The sequence below is a fragment of the Mauremys reevesii genome, linkage group 11, assembly GCF_016161935.1.
Source record: "Mauremys reevesii isolate NIE-2019 linkage group 11, ASM1616193v1, whole genome shotgun sequence".
Taxonomy (NCBI): Eukaryota; Metazoa; Chordata; order Testudines; family Geoemydidae; genus Mauremys; species Mauremys reevesii.
The window spans coordinates 21387359-21407831 of record NC_052633.1 but is presented as its reverse complement, the minus strand read 5'-3'; the positions used below and the strand labels follow the sequence as shown (position 1 = coordinate 21407831).

The window sequence follows — 20473 nt, the reverse complement described above, 5'->3', positions numbered from 1 at the left end:
CCAGTATTAATTTTTAGAATCCTTGTGGGCCCCACCTTCTGCACTCGAAGTGTCAGAGTGGGGAATCAGCCTTGACACTGACCAAGAATTATTATTTTATCATCTATAATTGGTTAATAACATAGTAAAAGCATCCTGATTGGTTAATAATTAAATCAATGTTTTAATATCATGTGCCACAAAGAGCCACAGGAGACACATTAAACAGCCACTTGTGGCTCGCAAGCCTCAGTTTCAGTATCAGTGAGCTAAGGTATTCTTCAGGCTTGGAAGCTAGAATTTGGGGTTCAAAAGCCCCTCCCCAGCTTTTCCTCTGCACTGAAGTCTCAAAGGATTTTTGAGTTGAAAAATATGTACCTAGAGTGACGAGAAGCACCCTCTCACCTCCAAGTTCTTGACACCATAACAAAAGAAAACCTCAGCTACAGAATGGATCTACAGGGCTCTGGCATGCCTCTCCCTATGCCAAGGCCCACATGGGGGATGCAATGTGAGGTAAAATGAAGGACACAAAAGCAATAATTCATTCAGGAGACTCAAAATGTTGTGGGATCAATTCTGTTCCCATGAATAACGTATTCCATAATTCAGTCAGAGTTTCATGAGTGATAGCTGCTGCAAACAATATTAATCAGACATAGTGAGGGGACACCAGTTGTGTGTGGAACATAGGGAATTTAGGACTAAAACGAGCAACATTTCTTGAAGTGAGGGATATTTGAGAGGCATGGGCTCTAGTTATATTCTGTACATTAACATCTGATTCATGTGACAGAGCTCTAACTGGATGAAATAGAAACCTATTTTCTGTAAAAGCCACATACAGTAGACTGCCTCCAAGTGTAAGCAGTTACAGTTTGGAACCAATTGATAACTGGAACTAAATCACAGAAATCAGAAATGGAAAAGACCTCTTAGGTAATCTAATCCATTTCCACCTGCCAGTGCAGAATTGTTCCCTTCAGTATATTTGCTAATGCTTTGTCCAATGTAGTTTTGGATACAGCATCATAATTCAGATTCTTGTGTGATCACAGAATCATATGGTAAATATTAAGGATGGAAAAATATATTAAGTCACAGAATCAGTCTTTCTGCCATGTGTGTGCATGAATGAATGGTCTCTGTTCTACATGTTTTGTCCACCCTGATTTTGAATAATTCAGTAAGGGAGCTCCAGCTTCAGGGGGAAAGGCCATTTCATAATCAAAACAGACTTTAGAGTTATGTATTGAACATTTTTCTTCGATGTCAATTTTCCCATTTCAGATAGCAACACTATTGGGTGAAATTACCAAACCAGCCGTTCACCAGTCCCTCAGGCAATCCCCTTTTTTTTTGCCTCTCACTTGCAGAATGTTAATATTTTTCTGAAACACACAGCACTTGGTTTATCCTATAATTGGATGTCTCTATATGATCCTACGGTCATACATTTATGGAACATAGTTCTTGGTGTGCTGGCAATGATATCAACTGTCATGCTGGTAGCAATTTGTTCCATTAGTGACCCACATCTCAGGGCAACCAAAAGTTAAGATATTTCATTACTGCATAAAGTACAGAAAACTCTTTGTCCCTGGGTTTAGTGAGTAAATAATCTTTCTTAATGATGAAGTCCAAAACTGAAAGGAAAGATAGGCTGTGGGGTCTTCTGCACAGGAATAGGTTTTAATTAACTGTCACTTGGCACTTTCTGGTTTACCAATGGAAGGGAGGTGACCGCTTGTCCCGTATTGGTTGCCTTTTGTCCTGCTCACAGGTCAATTTAGGACATACTTCATGCCGCATTTCCACAACAATCATGCAAAGGATCACATGATGTGATACAAAGGTATGATTTTTGTACCACAAATAAAACATTGTGGGAATGGTGTCCTTTCAAAATAACTCGGTCCTGTTCCCCACCCCACCCCAGCATTCCTTGAAATGTAAGAAAATACTCTGTACTCCAGAATGCTGCATTTAGTGACATCCCAAATGGGAGCTGCAAGCAAATGTTATTATGTAACAATTCAGTGTCTGGTTTAGGACAGTCTCCTTGTTCATCCCTACTGGTTGGATTGGGTTACATCAGGTTCATGATGCTCTGCAGGAGGAAGTTGGCTGCTCACATCAGAAGTAGGACTAGGATCTGTAACCCAGCATCATGGCACTTGCATCCTCACCTAGAGAGTCACTTCATTGTGACTCTGAAAGACAGAGTTCCTACCTGGTGGAGAGGTGGTATAATCTCACTGTTGGTAGATATCAGTCTGACGTTCTTCTTTAGGGTCCACCAAACTCTTCAGCAGGGTTAGGTTGTACTACAAATGGTTTCTTGCTTAGACATTGCAGCGCTTATTTGGTATTACATGTGATCCTCTGCAAAAGGAGAGATTTTTTTTTGGTTAGGCCCTGGTCACTTACCCCATCTGCAGTTTGTTATATTGAGATGTAGGCAGGAGCAGGAGACATAGAGAGGTATGTGTTCTTACAAGAGTCAGGAGTTTTATAAATAATAACGTTGAAGTGACTGGAGTAGTGAGAGTATATTGACTCTGTGGCTTCAGTCAACAGATATACACCCTCCTGAACATACAGGGTTCTTTTCCTATACGAATATGACCTGTGAAACATAAGGCTCATTCCATTTCTTGAACAAATTCATCAAAAGAAACCTCCTATCTACAGTAGTAAGAATGTAAAGTCTCCACCTGAACTCTGAAGCTGAGTTTGCGGCACTGGAAAGGTGAAGCTAAACTCAGAGTTGCTGTAGGCAAAAAGTAAGTTAATGGGCAAAAACACTGTAGTAATAAATGTTTGCTTCTGTTAAACCATTTTAAGTAGGCAGATTTTTCATCCCAGTCAAACTGGTTTTTCCTAAAAATATTCCCAAAATGAAACGTAATGTGCTGTTAAAATTTAACACTTGTGTACCCCCATGCTATGGTGACTCAGCACTTTACTCAAAGTGCATTCTCTTAGCCTCACAACACTCCTATGAGATGGGCAAAAGCCATAATCCCTGTTTTGCTGATTAAGAAACTGAAGCAGAGAGGCTGAGTTGTCCAAAGTCACACTGGAAGCTGCTGCAGAACCAGGAATAGAACCCAGATCTTCTGACTCACTGCTGTATTTTAATTAATGACATAACTACACTTCCTTCTGTTCACCACTCATCCCCCTCTACCTGCCCCAATGTACCTAGATTAGAAGAGCCTCTGATTAGAGATCATATATATTTGCATAAAGCACCAGGCCCACACATGACACTATGTTGTTATTTGCTTATCAGCCTGGTCTTCATTTTCTGCATTGCATGGCCTTAGTGACTAACTTCCTGGGGAAAGTGGTACTGTAGTTCTGGCTCTTGGCCATTGCACAAGTACAGACAAGGAGACTCTGAATTAGCATCAGCACTACACATAAGAGAAGGTTACTCACCTTGCAGTTAACTGAGGTTCTTCAAGATGTGTGTCCCTGTGGGTGTTCCACTGCAGGTGACAGTGCGTCCTGGTACCGTAGATCGGAGATCTTTGATAGCAGTGCCTGTTCGGGATGCACATGCTCAGCTGTTGTCTTGTGGCATCGTTAGGGTTTGTCTGTGTGCATGCATCCCGCCTCCCCAGCCCCAGTTCCTTCTCTACCCTAGAGTCATCTGATTCATACTCCAAAAGTAGAGAGGAGGAGGGTGGGTAGTGGAGGTCCACCAGAGCTGCGGGACCAGCGGACCCTCCGCAGGCACGTCTGCAGGAGGTCCACTGGAGCCGCGGGACCGGCGACCGCCAGAGCGCTCCCCGCGGCGTGCCGCCCTGCTTGGGGCGGCGCAAATCCTAGAGCCGCTCCTGCACAGGGACACATATTTCAAAGAACCTCAGTTACTGCAAGGTGAGTAACCTCTTCTTCTTCAAGTGCTATCCCTGTGGGTGCTCCACTCCAGGTGAATGTGAAGCAGTACCCACTATGGTTGGTGGGATTTTGGAGTTGCGTCGTTGATTACGGTAGACAGTACTGTGTGGCCTACTATGGTGTCTGCCATAGTGTCCTGTGTGATAGCGTAATGTTTGGCGAACGTGTGGTCTGATGCCCATGTGGCCGCCTTGCATATGTTGGTAATAGGTACGTTTTGCAGGAATGCAACGGATGTTGACATTGCTTTAGTAGAGTGTGTTCTGATGCCCTCGGGGAGTTGAGCATTCTGGATCTGGTAGCAAGACCTAATGCATTTAGAGATCCACTTGGAGAGTCGTTGCTTGGAAATAGCAGCACCCTTTGATTGTTCGGTAATGGACACGAATAGTCTAGGGGATTTACGGAATGTTTGGAACCATGAAAGAACCATGCCATCAGATGGAGCTTCTGCAGTCGTGGAGAATCCGACCGTTGCCCTTGGAGAGCAGATCCGATATGTTGGGAAGAGTTCTTGGAGGGTGGATGGACATGCGCAGCAGGTAAGGATACCATGTTGGTCTGGGCCAGGCCAGGGCAATAAGTATGACCCTGGCCTTGTCCTCTTTGATCTTGCGCAACACTCTGTGTATCAGTGGGACCAGCAGAAAAGTGTATACGAGTGTCTTGTTCCATGAAATGAGGAATGCGTCGCCGAGGGACGTTGTCCCAAGTCCCGCTCTGGAGCAGAATAGATGGCATTTGCAGTTTTGTGTTGCGGCAAACAGATCTAAAGACAGGGTACCCCAGTGGGAGAAGAGCTGTCACAGTACCATGGGGTGTAATTCCCATTCGTGTTCTTGTGAGAAGTGTATGCTGAGTGTGTCGGCGGTAGTGTTCTGACACCCAGGAAGATAGGAAGAGTGATCTCTATGCGATGTTGTATCCGCCAATTCCATAGTTGGATGGCTTCTGTACATAAGGAGTGCAATCACACCCCCACGCCCCCCGTCTGTTGATGTAGAACATGCATGCTATATTGTCTGTCAAGACCTGGATAGATTTGTTCCTTACGATTGGGAGAAAGTAGAGGCAGACATATCTGACTGCTCTGAGCTCTAGAAGATTTATGTATAGACGTGTCTCTGACAGGGACCATCTGCCTTGTGTTGTGTGATCTCCCAGGTGCACTCCCCAGCCCATCAGGGAAGTGTCTGTCATGAGCACAGGGGAATTTTGATGGAAGGGGACGCCGGTGCATATGTCTCCCGTTTTTGTCTACCATTGTAGGGAGACTAATACCTTTGCTGGAGGACTTAGCATCGTGTGGAGGCTGTGCCTGCTAGGTTTGTATATAGAGCTAACCCACTACTGCTAGAGTCTTGGAGAACACTCTCAGTGCTGTGTAGAGTCCGAATGGTAGCACTCTATATTGGAAGTGGTTGTGCCCTACTGTGAATCGCAGAAAGCGTCTGTGTGCCGGGTGAATATATATTTGAAAATAGGCATCCTGTAGGTTGAGGGCTGAGAACCAGTCCCCTTGTTCCAGTGCAGGTATTATTGTGCCCAATGTGACCATCTTCAATTTTTGTACGCATACAAATTTGTTCAGTCTTCATAGGTTTAGTACAGGTCACCATCCTCCGCTTTTCTTCTGGGTCAGGAAATAGTGAGAGTAAAACCCTTTTCCCCGAGGTTGTGCCGGTACAGGTTCCACTGCACCTAGCTGTAGAAGATGAGTCACCTCTATCTGAAGTAGCTGCTCGTGAGAGGAGTCCCTGAAGAGGGATGGGGAAGGGTGGGTGGACATGAAATGAAAGGGATGGAGTAGCCCAATTGTACTATTTCAAGGACCCAGCAGTCCTGTGTGACCAGTTGCCAGACATGGTGGAAAAACTGGAGACAGTGCCCAAATGGGCAAGTAAGAGGTGGTGCCAAGGGATGGTCCTCATCTGGAGTACTGTGTCCAGTTTTGGGCCCCACACTACAGGAAGGATGTGAATAAATTGGAAAGAGTCTAGCGGAGGGCAACAAAAATGATTAGGGGGCTGGAGCACATGACTTATGAGAAAAGGTTGAGGGAACTGGGATTGTTTAGGCTGCAGAAGAGAAGAATGAGGGGGCATTTGATAGCTGCTTTCAACTACCTGAAAGGGGGTTCCAAAGAGGATAGATCTAGACTGTTCTCAGTAGTACCAGATGACAGAACAAGGAGTAATGGTCTCAAGTTGCAGTGGTTTAGGTTGGATATTAGGAAAAACTTTTTCACTAGGAGGGTGGTGAAGCACTGGAATGGGTTACCAAGGGAGGTGGTGGAATCTCCTTCCTTAGAGGTGTTTAAGGTCAGGCTTGACAAAGCCCTGGCTGGGATGATTTAGTTGGTGATTGGTCCTGCTTTGAGCAGGGGGTTGGACGAGATGACCTCTTGAGGTCCCTTCCAACCCTGATATTCTATGATTCTATGACTGCGTGTTACCCCAGAAGTTGTGGGGAGCATGGGGGAGTGACGATAAGTGATCTGGCCAGAGGGCTGAGTTGTAAGAAAGGGGGCAGACCACCACAAGGCCAGAGCGGATGTTGGCAGAGGGCACTGATGAGGAGAGCTGTTCTGCCCAGCCCCAGCCATGAGGGGGCCACGCCAGCAGAGAGTCAACTCCTCTATAGACGGCAGGTGTGAATTCTTACTCTGAGGACTTATGCAACCATTTCCATAAGCATCCAGGAGAATTATCCTTTAATATCCTCCTGCACAGCTCAATGGGCGACATAACAGGGCTATCTAAGCATTGCCTCTCGTGGCTCATTGGTGCATGACTCACCCAGCTGTGGGTCTTCAATGGCCACCTGGCACCTCTCTCTGGTCCAGTGTAGTAGTACCTCAATGCTTTGGCTTGGCACACTTGAATCCAACCTCTTCCAGGTTATTAAAGTCCAAGAAAACAAAGGCAAATTTCTGCAAGGAGTTTGTGTGACTGGCCTCCCTGAGTCCAGTTGTCCCTTCCACCAGCTCCTCCAGGTAGCATGCTGCCTCAAGCTTTAGGCTGGAACCAGGCTTCCCTCCCTGAGAGAGATGTAGGACTCCACTCTGGTCAGCCCTGAACTGGGCTAGGTCTCCTCTTTTTATTGATCCTCTCCAGGCCTGATATTGGCTGCAGGTGTAGTGGGGTGAGTCAACTGGGCCCATAGGCTTTTCTTAATTATAATTACACCCTCATTATGTCAAAAGAACATTATTAAGGTTGCAAAATCAAACACTCAAATGTTAGAAATCATCAGAATTAACGTTGCCTGGGCAAATGTTATTTGGGCTTTTTGTGTGTGTGTATTATGATACAATCTTTAATTACATGGTTACATACTACTTTTTCCATAACACCTCTGCCTCATTCACTGCACAGACTTAATGAGCAGCTATTTGATATTTTGTTTTCTCCTTTCTGCAATGTGTGGCCCCAGGCTTATTTACTGCATCCTAATCAAATCCTGGCTCTGAAGACAAAATTATTAATTTCCTCATGGGCCTTTCTATGGCACTCATCACTATAGTATGTGAATGCTCCACAAACATTTAATGAATTTATTTCCACACCCCTGGGAGATGACAGGGAGTTAGCTACTCTTCGGGAGCTGAGGTACAAAGAGATGAAGGTCAGAAGTATCCACTGATTTTGGAGCCCAATTTGAGACACTTTGTCCCTGTTTTTTCAGAGTCCTTAGCATTATATAGAACTCTGAATGTTCAAAGCACAGCTCCGTAGACTTCAGTTGCAGCTGTGAGTGCTCAGCAGTTCTGCAAATCAGACCCCAGGGTCTGGGTCTCAGGCACCCAGAAAATGAAGAATACACAACTGGTGATCACATGTCTGTCCCCCTACCCCCCAGGTTCAGCTTGTGTCCCTTCTGCATTCAAATCTGGTATCTTCCTCCTCACTGCCTGGTGCCAGCATTGAGAGCACAGGAGAGACAACTCCCTGGCCTCAGTTCTGGAACCTGGATCTGGACCTGGATCCAGCATGGCATGAGGCAAGTGTAAGGGAACAGTAAATTCAGGGAAAATCCTGCTAATTCCCTACATCCCCAGGCTGGGGCATGCCAAGTATGGTCGGAATCTTTGGAGATCTTACCTGCTAAACTCTAGCAAGTCTCTATTGAGCATATGCAAACTATGATTTTTCAAATGTTTATTTTTTAGCTAAATGTGAGTGGATTTTCCTATGGACAACAAATGGCACATCTCTGATTCAAAGTCCCCCACACATTTATCCCACTAAATTTCATGCCCCTGCTCCAAAGCATGGGGGCTCTGGAGCTTCTCAAACAAAAGATCTCAATAATTTAATTAACAAGGACAAAATATATTTTTCTCTAACCTTGTTCTTGAAAATGGCTGAACTGTCTTGGCTGAAATTTTTCAAAAAAAGGCAACCAGAGTGGAAAATTTCAGCCCACACAGTTAGTTATAAGCAACTGAAACCAGGGCCTTATAATGGGAAGCATCAAGCAACCTGCCAGCAGTCCCACCTATAACAAAGGTTTTAAGTAACAAATAGGGTTGATATGTCAGAGAATCTACCACTGCCAAACATTCTTGCTTTACAATAGAGTGATTAATCTCTCTGGCTTTAACTTCCTGCTGCTGAAAGATGATGGTCATCTATCTCCTTTGCAGTACAATGAATCAAACTAATGATTAAGATGAATCCAGAGCCACTTTAGAAGCATCACTGAAAAGTGGATAATTTGGATGCAGTTGTTTCTAAAATTGCATGGTTACATTCTGATTTGATTTTCTCTTAGGCTAGATTACTCTGCTCATTCCATGGGTACTTCCCAGTTATGAGCTCAAACAGTGAAATTCTCATATCTGCAGAATCTATTATAAATATCCAGTAAAAACCCATACCAGCCTAAGAATCTACCAATTACTCTAGGTGCCAGTTTAGCTGGTTCTTATTGGCTCCAGTTTTCTCTGGTTGGATTTGTAGACTTTCCTTATGATATGGTGATAATCTAATACCAAATCCATCATACCACCTGCTCTAGGGTTTGGATATAGTATCACGTTTTATTAAGGTGTCTCATACCTCTGAAAAACAGACCATTTATAAACTGGCTGAGAAAGGGAGTCTTGTGTAACAAATCACTGCTAATATTTCCTGCCTTGCTGTGCATTATTAAACTTAGTAACCTGGTCATTGCCATCTGATGTAGGACTTAGGTGCAGCTGGGAAAGCTCTACTGAATATCAGACAAACTCCCTTATGGTGCAAAAAGAGCCAAACCTTAAAAGAGCTAGACCTTGAGAGGAAGCACAGTTTGGTGGCTAGGGCACTGGACTGTTTCAGGGTCTGCCACTGACATGCTGCATGAATGTGGGCAAGTTACTGCATCTCCGAGCCTCAGTTTCCCTTCACATCTTTTGTCTATCTCCTTTATTTAGATTGTAAGCTCTTTGTGGCAGGGTCTGTCCCTTACTATGTACAGCACCTAGCACAATCCCCCCTCCCCCGATTCTGCCTGGTGTCTCTAAATGCTGAGTGCCTAGGTAACTGTTTGCCCTTAAAAACTACAACACTTCTTTTAATGATACATCTACATGATTAGTAGGAAAGGAAAGTTTATATCATCATTTAAGAGAACAGCTAGAAATCGAGTTGCCTTTTTACCAGTCTGTCATTCTTACACACACAGCTGCACGTCTTGCAAAACCTTTCTACCACCACTGTCTCCCTCCTGGCTGGTAAACATATTGTTCAGAATAGTTGTTGTTGGATACCAACTCATTGTAAGGTCACTTTATGAACATGGAGAGGGGTTTCTGCTGCAAGTCAATTGCACCTCAGTATTACGGTAAAGGAGAATGAGCCTTGTAACTCATAGGCCAAATACAGGCTGGTGGAAGTAGTTTCAATTCCATTCAAGTCAAGGTAGTTGTATTAGTTTGTTACCAGCTCTGAATAGGTCCCATGGATACTAAATATTTAATGGATTTTACCCATTATATACTCAATAGCAAGAAATTTCTAAATACAATAAGCTAATGATTATTACTAAATGAATGGATATTTTTAAAAAAGGACAATTTAATATATATTGCCTCAAATATCATGTTTGTTTTTTTAATTTTTTTAATGCAAGTGTTTTTTCTCACAGCAAGATCTGTACCCTTTGTGATAACCTGGTTATATCACACAGTACTGTGCACTGAAATATGACAGTGGCATCTAATGCATGACTAGATTAGAGTACAAGCCCGTACAAAGTGTGAAAATGTAAATCTGGTGCCTGCCAAGCCAGTACATATGTGAAACAAATGTTAATACAACAGTGCTGAAAGGTGTTAGCAACAGTAACAGCCAGCCAGCCATTTGGATTTTCTGTCTGTAGCTTTTAGGTTTGTCATCTCTTTAAGTAAATGGTGTCTCTTATTTCTATCTGGAAAGTCTCTCTCTATTTATTTGTGCTAATAACATGTTAAGTCCCTTCCAGGTAGATATGAAGAGAAGTTGCCTGCTCCAAGGATCTTACAATCTAAATAAAGCAGAACAGAAACAAAGGAGGGAAACAGTGTGAAAGTATCTGACCACTGAAATTTAAATACGTCTTCTTAGATCCATGACTCTTCCATTGATTGTTTTAAGGCACTCAGCTTTTCTGTACACTCAGGTCACCAGAGGAAGATGGGCCAGAATTGATGGGCCTCCAAAGAAATAGGTTTCCAGAGGGGCTGGAGGAAAAAGAGTGAAGATTTGTTGGGCCAGGTCAAGGTTGAGGTTCTAAGCACATGGAATAGTGTAGAAGAAGCCCCAGAGACTAGACCAGGAGAGGGAGGTGAGGGGGAAGCCAGTGGAATGATTTGAAGGTGAGCTGTTTACCCTCAGAGAGAGACCCAAGTGACTTGCTCTAGAATATTCTGTAACTTAGCTGAAACTTGCCTCCAAAATGGTGGGCTTCATACTAGGCAGGTTTCAGAGTAGCAGCCATGTTAGTCTGTATCCGCAAAAAGAACAGGAGTACTTGTGGCACCTTAGAGACTAACACATTTATTTGAGCATAAGCTTTCGTGGGCTACTGTATTTTCCACTGCATGCATCCGATGAAGTGGGCTGTAGCCCACGAAAGCTTATGCTCAAATAAATTTGTTAGTCTCTAAGGTGACACAAGTACTCCTGTTCTTTTTATAGTAGGCAGGCTAGCTCAGAAATCTATAGGTGAAGCATACTGAGAAAAGACAGGCATTACAAAAAGTATGGTGACATCAGTGGGCAAGGAAATCATTTGATGCCACTAGGACAAGGCAGAGAACTTGGGAAATTCAGCCTTATGTATCCCAGCCCACCACCGTGAATAGATATATTACAGATCTGAATCAGGTTATTTTGTAAGGTTAGGAAAGTCTCTGTGCCCTTGCCCCATATCCTCTGCAGTGACATTCACTGGTCAGTGAAGCTCATTTTAGGAGTAAAGAAATGGAGATACAGTAGGAAAAAAGACAGCCCAATGTAACAGACTCCTTCTGAACTTGGATATAAAACACAACCCACAGAAATTTCTACATGAGAAGCCAGAGAAGCTGTCTGGCTGTGCTCTTGATCCCAACTCTCACAGCACATGCTCAGAAAGGAACTCTGAAGAAAACTTGACATCAAGTTTTGCCTGAATAAGGACTGCAAGATCTGATCCTTTTGGAGATATCTATATCTATATCTATATCTATATATATATATAAAGAAATGAGCCAGGAACTGAAATAAACATAAGGATTCCCAAAGTGTAAGTAGAGTTCAATATGAGTGTGCATCCCCCCACAGCATTATGGGCTGCAGTGCAGTGAAGATTTACTTTGTTGGCCAACACCCTGGTCTCATTCATTCATTGCCAATGTATATTCCCTTAAGAGTGGACATATGCTTCAGCACTATGAAGAGAATGCTCATGCTAGTACAATATGTGCCTAACAATGTTAGAAAAATCAGCAGGTTCATGTGGGAGAGAGTGAGAATTTGGAGATACAGAGGGAAAATCCTCTTCTGCTGTACCTGTGCAAACATTGCTGTGGGTTTATAACCTTGAAAGTGAGAGCAGAGTTTGGGCTATACAGTATATAGGGATGGAATGCACATTGACAGGTCACATCACTTGTAACATGCACAAATTCCATCCCACGGTCTTTTAAGTGACTTTCATTTTCCCTTCCAGTACTCACTAGTTGACAGGAGTAGATTGCATGTGACTGAAGTGCTTGAGGAGATATCACATGTCTGCCTACAAATAATTGACCAGCTTCCTGAAAACGTGTGATTTTTATCACAGAGCAGAGATTAAAATCTAGACTATCAATTGAACAAGTAATTGGATGATTAACATTCAACAGCACCAAATGTTTGCAGAATGATGAGTGTGTATGACCTGTGGAATGCCAATGTTTTCAGTGACTGAACTCTGTAGATAAGACTGCTACCTACAATACTGGATAATCTCAGCAGAATGACTATTGCTACTACTGCTCTTTGTTCCCTCTGTATTAGCAGCATTAGCAGGATTTTAAATCCCATTCAATCACATCCAGGCAAGACAACCTGGGTATTTTCTCCAATAGAGTAGCTGTGTGTTCTACTCCTAATGCCTCAATAAAACAAGGCTGATTGGTTTTTGTGGTCTTCTAAATGCTGGACTAAAACACACAAATTATAGTATGTAGATATTGCAGTGAAGAATTTTAAGGAACTTGAAAAGCATATTTCTATCTAAAAATATTGTACCTACTGTAGTCAAAAGTAATTGTGAACTTAAAGAAGTTAGTGGAAATATATATTTTCCTTTGATTTCTCTGTGCCTTTTGATAGCACTTTGTGTATAGTTATATTAATAGTACGATGGGAACAGGTCAGTTATACAATACAGCCTGCATCACTTGGTAAGGTGGGCTCATTTGAACAACATGCATTTTAATACATCCAAATGCAAGGTCCTACATCTAGGAAGAAAATATGACCTGCATTCTTATAAGAAAGATGACTATATCCTGGAATGCAATGACACTGAAAAGAGCTTAAGGGCCATGGTCGATAACCAAATGAGCATGCTTTCTGAGTTTAATGTGGTAGCTATGAGGGGTAATGTGATTCTTTGATGGATAAGCAGAGGAATATGAAGTAGGAATAGGAAGGTGATATCACCTCTGTATACATCATAGTGAGACCATTACTGGAATACTATGTCCAGTTCTGGTGTCCACACTTGAAAAAGGATGTGAAAAATTGAAAGGTGTTCAGAAAAGAGCTATATGAATGATTAGAGAACTAGAAGATGTTTTTAAAAGCATGATTGAAAAAGTTCAATCCATTTAGTTTATCCTAGAGGAAGTTAACAGGAGACTTGATCACCATCTACAAATATTTACAGATTTCTACTAAATTAAGATCCATCTACTATCAGTAAAGGGCATTATGTGATCCAGTGGCTGGAAGCTAAAGCTAGACAAATTCAGACTGGAAATACAATGCAAAAATTTGTGAATGTAATTAATCTCTGGAACAATTACCCAAAGATGAAGCAGATTCGATATCACTTGAAGTCTTTAAATCAAGACTGAATATCTTACTAAAAATATGCAATAGCTCAAAGAGAAGTTACGGGCTTGGTGCAGGAATGGCTGGTTGAGGGTCTAGGGGCCTGTGTTAAATGCAGGATATCACAGTAGATGACCATGATGGTCCTTTCACAGTGGTCTTAAAGCCTAAAAATTTATAGTCATTTTCATTGCTTTCCCTGTCTAGTTAAGTCCTGATCCTAGAAGCTGCTGTCCACAGATTATTATCTGCCTGCATGGCTTTTACCATGGTTGGACTGTGGCTCCAAGTCCCTCCCCTGACCCCAGCTGCAGCTGGGTCAAGCAGCTGTGGTGAGCTGGCGCGGAGTCATGGACCCTTCACCTTCACCTGCCCTGGGCCAGGCAGGGAGCCTGGGGGCGGGCACATGGCCCGGAGGCTGCTCTCAGCCCCCCGCTCCGTGGGCAGGTGGGGGGTCTGCACGTCTCCCACAACTGCCCAGGCTCCCCAGCCGGACTCCACACTGGCCTGGCTGTGGAGTGGGGCCTTGGGGGGAAGAGGAGGGGAAGGGGGCAGGATCCACCCTGGTGAAAAGTGGACAGGCCAGGCCCATCCACTTGCAAAAAGTGGGAGGGCTATGGCCCCCTGGCCCCACACTGGTTCTGGTGCCACCGCATCCATTAATGACCAAAAAACAGCCCAGAGGCCTCCTCTGGCAGCAGTGATTTTTGTCCTCAGCTATGGAGACTGATTGTTGGGAAGGCTCATCAGCACGGTCCTGCTGACAGTGTGCTTCAGTGCATTAGTTCTGGGCTCTCAGTGGACAAAGAGGGAGAGTCAAGAAGTAAATATGGCAGCTGGAAGTTATTTATTTATTTAGATTTGAACAATGAAAAACCCATACAAAAACCTTCCAAGTGACCTATTAGTTCACCATATAAAAACATAACAAGAGCCAGTCAGCAGCATTCAACAACTTGTTACCTGTCTGAGTGTAATTTGGTCAACCGGCAGCATTAAATGCTCCTGTGCAGGTACTAAGTTGGCATGTGGTCAGATGTGAAACACTAGCAGGGGGAAGCCCTAGTCTTGCAGTTTTCCTTTCCTTTTAGAAAAAAAATGGCTGTTCTCTGAACGTTAAGGATCTGGGGCTGATGTAGCTCCAAAAAGAAGAAAGGCATCTGAGAAAAAACTGCTGTCGTGCCTGGCAACTGGGACCTTTATAAGTCAGGTTTACATGTGACTGGGAAAGGAACCTTGCCTGAAAACTATCTCGCTACTGCTTCACTTTCCCCCTTGCACCATGCAGTGTCTAATTCAGGTACCAGTCAGAGGCTAGTTTCAACCCCTTACACCTCATTGAGCATATTATTAAGTGCTCTTAAATTTGCAAGCAGCGATTTTATGCTAAACTGGATATGTATCCACCACAGCTGGTGATATTGGATGTCAAAGTGGAAAAAACTTTTAGAAGTGAATTAACACTAAAAATCTTTCTGCTTTAATAATCAAGGACAACACTACTTCACACCATAAGCTAGAGACTATTGCTAGTTCGTATAAGAGCAGGAGTCACAGACTAATTAGAAGGGAAAATGAAATTGAAATAATGAAAGCAATGTGAGATTTTTCTGGAACTACAACTGGAATAAAATCAGATCTATTACAGGTGCAGAAAACAGATCTAAAACCAAGTAAATAAAGAAGAGCCAGAGGAACTGCTGCTGAGGTATAAGTCCTAGGAGGCTAACCATTGTCCTTCCTATTTCACATGCAGATATTCTTCTCCAAATTCAGGCTGGAAAGCATCTGCTACATGTGTCAACTTATCCTTTTGTTTCCTGACTTCCCTAAACAATCGGGGAAACCCAAAGAAAGCTGGAGATGATTAACCCTGAATCTATGCATTGTTGAATGCAGGTCAGAGTCTGCTGTTCCAGGGCTTGTCTATACATACAGCACTGCAGCTGCACTGATGCGGCTGCGCAGTGCTACTGCAGCACATCTAATGTCAACCCATCGGCATAATAAAACCACCTCCGCAAGAGGCAGCAGTTTTGTCAGTCAGAGAAGTTCTGCCGCTGACAAAGCGCCGTCCACACTGGCACTTATGTTGGTGTAACTTATGTTGCTCAAGGGGGTGGGTTATTCACACATTTGAGCAATGTAAGTTATGCATACATAAGCTGTAGTGTAGACATAGCCTAAAAGAAGTTTACATCTAAAATGACTCCATAGAATGATTACCTTTCTGTAACTTCGGAAGAGGGTTTATCAAAGAGTTCTCCTGTCTGCTGGTGTTTCACTGTGTGTTCTAACACTTAGGCCCAATTCTCCATAGTGTTGTATCTATACCAGCACAAAGGGGCCATAAAGCTGATGTTTTTGGCCCATGGAGAAGTCGCCAAGCATAGGGGAAATCCTTGGGTAGTGTATAGCTGGTGTGATGGCTCTAAGCTACTCCACCCCAAACACACCCTGGTAGCTCCTGGTGAAGATGGTAATTAGGGAGTCTGGCCTGGGGAACGAAAGCTAGGTTGATGCACTACTGCTGGCTGTTCTTGGCTATGAGAATGCACATTATAGCCAAAGACGGCCAGATGTAAATTTAAGCAGCCCTGAGGCTGCTTTTACTTATGGTGCAAGTTAAGTGGGTCTCCAGATTGTTCAAGAATAGAAGCACAAAGTTAGTTTAAAGCAGCCTTTGTATCTGCCCCCACACTGCGTGTAGGTCAGCAGCAACAGAAATATTAATTTTCAGGCAACATTTGCTTTCTAAATGTTCCCCTTTAAAATTTCCAGTTTGCCAGTTTCAATTTACTCACTTGGTAACAATTTTAACATGTACTGCAACAGCTTCCTCCTTCTTCCTGCCATTAAAAAAAAAACCACAGAACCTTATACCTTCCAGATGTTGTTGTTTACCTTTCTACTTACTTTTATTCTGCTTTGGATTAGATGCTGCTTTTACATACTTCTTCAAAAAGGAATCAATTTGAAAATCTAGCCCATTACTTCAGCAGTCCATATGATCCTCCTGCGGAAATATGAATATCTGGGCCAAATTTTGCCTTCGTGTAACATCCATGAAAATCTGCAGTAATACCACAGATTTGAGTTTAATAATTTCATTGGTGCTAATGAATTTCTAATAATCACATTTAATCCTTAATCATTACACAAAATAGCCAATGATGTCAGTATTAATTTCATCCTGGATGGAGGGTACAATCTGATCCTAGGAATATTTTAACTGAGCAATTAACATGCTCTGCGCATTATATTGCAATTAAATGTAAATTGGCTAATGTTGCTTCCTGTAAAATCATGGTTTACCAGAATCGAAATAAATGTCTCAGCCTAGAACTCTGGAAGGAACATACATGCTGTTAAAAACTAATAGATCTGTACAAAGCACTTTGAAAAAAGATGTATTTTCTGTCCCTTTACTGGGTCTATATTCTGATTTCTGTTACTATTGGCATACATCCATTCAGTTCAATGCCCAAATTGCGTGCACAGATAACCAAGAACAGAACTTGGTCCAATACATTTAAATAGTTTAATACAGATACAGAATAACGGCTGCCTTCTGAACCAAACATAGGCAGTGCATTTGACTAAAGCACCGTTGATTGTTTACATGGAAACAAAGGAATGCATATTTAATCCGTTTATTAAAAGGGGAATGCAGGGAAAAGCAAAACATTGTGTCAGCTGCTGGTAAGAAAGGAGGCTGAGATAGTTTTTGCTAGAAATTGTGTTGAAGTGTTGAAAGTGCCGCTTAGCAATATTACTGCCATCCGGTCAAAGGGAAAGCATAGGAAAATCAAATTCACTCCAGAAGGCTTGTGCGCTGCATAATATTAAGAGAAGTGGATGGTGATGGTTCTTCACTGTTAGCATTTCAGAAAGAGGCAGGGGAGGCAGGAATTGGAAAATTGCCATTTCTAGGATATTCAGTCCTAGCCATTCTTCTAGATTAACCAGGTCTTAGAATTGCTTGTAGAAGAGAGAGGCTCAGGAGAGCTGGGCTCATTTTCTGTCTCTGAAAAGACTTCCCGTGTGATTGTAGGTAAGTCTTTTAATCTCTGTACTTCAGTTCCCTTTTTGTAAATATAAAAATAATATTTTGCCTGTCTTCTCTCTTTAGACTATAGGCTCCTTGGGGAAGTGCCTGTTTCTTGAGCTGTCTGTACAGCAGGGCCCTGTTCTTGGTTGGGGTCTTTAGAGGCTACTGTAATATAAGTAAATAGTAACTAAAAAATTCCCCTTCCCCCTCATAGAGGAGAGAAGTTCTGAAAACACCTGCAATGGTTACAGTCCAAGTGGTGCCACAGACACCCAGTTGCAGTCCCTCTGGTGTACACCTTTCTGGTGACAGATTTCGTTACCTTCCTCTCCCAGCAGAACCCTGGGGTTCTACCACTTAGACCGGCTTTCTGGTCACAGCCCCCATTTACCTTTGCCTGAATAACAACAAACACTGTCAGAAAGAAAGATTTGGTCATAGGGAAGTAGGGAGGTCTCTTGCTTCAACCTTTCAGGAGAGGTTTGAAAGGCTTTTTCCATCATCCACTGGATGATTTTTAGTTGATGTTGAATCATTCCTCCAAGCTGTGTCTAAAACCTGAGTGTCCTGGGTATTCTGCTCAGTGCGCAGTAAGGATATGGTTAATTTAGATGAATTCCAGGAAGCACAAAAGATGTTCTACAAAACTTCTTTGACAAAAAGTTGGAGATGTCTGTGTCACAAGGCGTATTACTAGGGTAACTTACTTCCCTGATACCTGAGAGTTGAAATAATACTTACTGGGGTCTCCTGTTCATAGTTTCAGAAGTGCATGTGGTTGTTCGTCAAGTCTATCATGCAGTATGATCAACAAATAATATTTTTAGCTATATAGTTACATGCTTTTAAACTTTTAACAGCCTTTTCCCCAAAAGCCTGGAAGAATAGTGCATCTTGAGATGCTGCTTACATAGACAATAAGATGAAAAGGTTACTGTTAGCACTGAAATGTGGTTGATTAAAGTACAGTGTAGGCTAGTTTTCTGCTTGCAATAAGACCCATGCAATTTTTTTTCCAGATGGAATTACACAAGTCTTAGGCCATGATCCAATTCCTATTGAAATCAGTGGGAATCTTCAACGATGCTTTCAACGAGTGTTGGATCAGGCCCTCAATGAGCAATTTTTGGCCTACTATAATCCCTGCTGCTTTAGCCTCTCTCTTCTGCCACAGATCAGATACAAAAATACTTTGGCTTCTAGCTGTAATTTAACATATGGTAAAATGAGTTCAGCACTTAGTTATGGTTCCCCCCCCACACACACACCAATCTTCCCTACTAGTGACAATTCCAAAAGCAGATTTAGAAAATGGAGGAGGAAATAGGAAAATCTAAGCAAGCGGTAGAGAAGTGAAAATAGAGAGCTCCTGACATAAGAGGGGATTCTCCAGAGAGAAAAATCTCTTAGCATTACCAGTGTAAACTTGTAGAATAAAGTAAGACACATGGATTTCATGTCTAAAAGATGAAGGGCCAGATCCTCAGCTAATGTAAGTCAGAATAATTCAATTTGATCAACGGAGCTATGCCAGTTTACACCAGCTAAGGATCTGGGCCAAAATGTTTTGTAAAATTTGTAGAAAGCCTAAGATCCTGCCTGACAAGGTTGGTCCTCTTATGAGGCATGGATTAATTTTGCCCTTAGAATTGATTACCTATATGTATATGTCCATTCTGCTGCTCCCGTGAAATGCATGAAAGTAAAATCGTGTCACTTTGTCCACAAGAGGGTGGACAGATATTAGCTTCCCCCAAAAATTGATACAAAAGAAGGAGATGCAAAAGTTTGTTACCTTGTTTAACAGCTGCAAGTGGTGTTAAACATGGCTTGACTTTTAGAGGTTTTGAAATATTCCATCAAATTGCAACCAAAAATGGCCTTACTTTGGGATCAAGCAGTATTAACCTCACAGAGTGAAAGACTTCATAGAGGAATTTATATAGTCTTCCAAGGACATGGCTCAGAAATTCCTTCAGATCTCTATGCTGGCTGATAGTCTCTTGCTGTACACTGACTCTTGCTCAGCTAGTTTGTACAGGACAGGAGAACACTGTATGCTCTCTGCTGCCATAGTAGACTAATAAGAGGCCAACGATGGTACCACAGGGAATGAAACAGCTTTAGGAGTTGGGAGGATCAGGATGGAGAAGACAAATCAAAACTGGTTGGCTTGAATTTAGTGCAGCAGTGAATACAGGCGTGCAGGCTAAGTTTAGACAATTCCTCTTGCTCCTCATTGCATCAGCTGTAATCATAATCTTGAGTTATGTATACTGGATCTCAAGCGACTATAGACGTTTATTTAAAGAACACTTTACTGTTTTGCTAGTTAAGTCCCAAATGATGATGCTTTTTGCTTTTTCTTCTGTGTTTGAGGCAACAGCAAGATATTTTGGAGGTATTTATGCTGAGTTGCTAGTCAGGCCAAAACACTATAAGTAAGGATACAATTATGACCTCCTAAATGACCTCCATGACATTTTCTGCCCCCAGGATGGAGCTTGCAGCCAGCCCCCCACCCTGCAGCTCCCAGCCCCTGCACTGGTGGGGGCACCCTGCAGCTGTCCAGCTGGGGGTGGCAGGGATTCCCTTCAGCTGCCTAGCTGTAGTGGGCAGCAGGGGGATCCCCCCACCCCGCAGCTGCCCAGTCCCACAGGAAGGAGGACCCCAGAGCTCCACTGACCACTGTGGTAGGGGACCCAGGAACTCCAGCAGCAATGGGTGCTGAACCCACCTCCACATTTTGTCAGGGATATTTTTAGTGAAAGTCAGGGACAGATCACATGCTTCCATTAATTTTGGTTTATTGCCCGTGACCTGTCCTTGACTTTTACCAAAAATTATCTGTGACAAATCTTAGGCTTAACTATAGACAATGATCAAAAGTTATTATTTAGCAGTCATTCATTTGTAATATATAGCAGAACTTGAGTCAAGGGCAGATGCCGCCTGGGTTAGGGGCATTCTTCAGGAGTAC

The 20473-nt window shown here is 42.8% G+C and overlaps 1 protein-coding gene across 2 annotated transcripts in view; it reads right to left on the bottom strand.

The window, feature by feature from the left end:
* TYW5 (tRNA-yW synthesizing protein 5) overlaps positions 1–20473 on the bottom strand; it is a 124644-nt gene that overhangs the window by 58669 nt on the left and 45502 nt on the right. The window contains exons 1-2 of one of the 2 annotated variants that reach the window (XM_039493689.1): positions 16359–16424; positions 2213–2364 (exon numbers count right to left, since the gene is read on the bottom strand). The gene's annotated coding sequence lies outside the window, so the exon portion shown is untranslated. Of the gene's footprint in view, positions 1–2212; positions 2365–16358; positions 16425–20473 lie in introns of those variants that run through there. The other variant, XM_039493686.1, reaches the window with a different exon arrangement.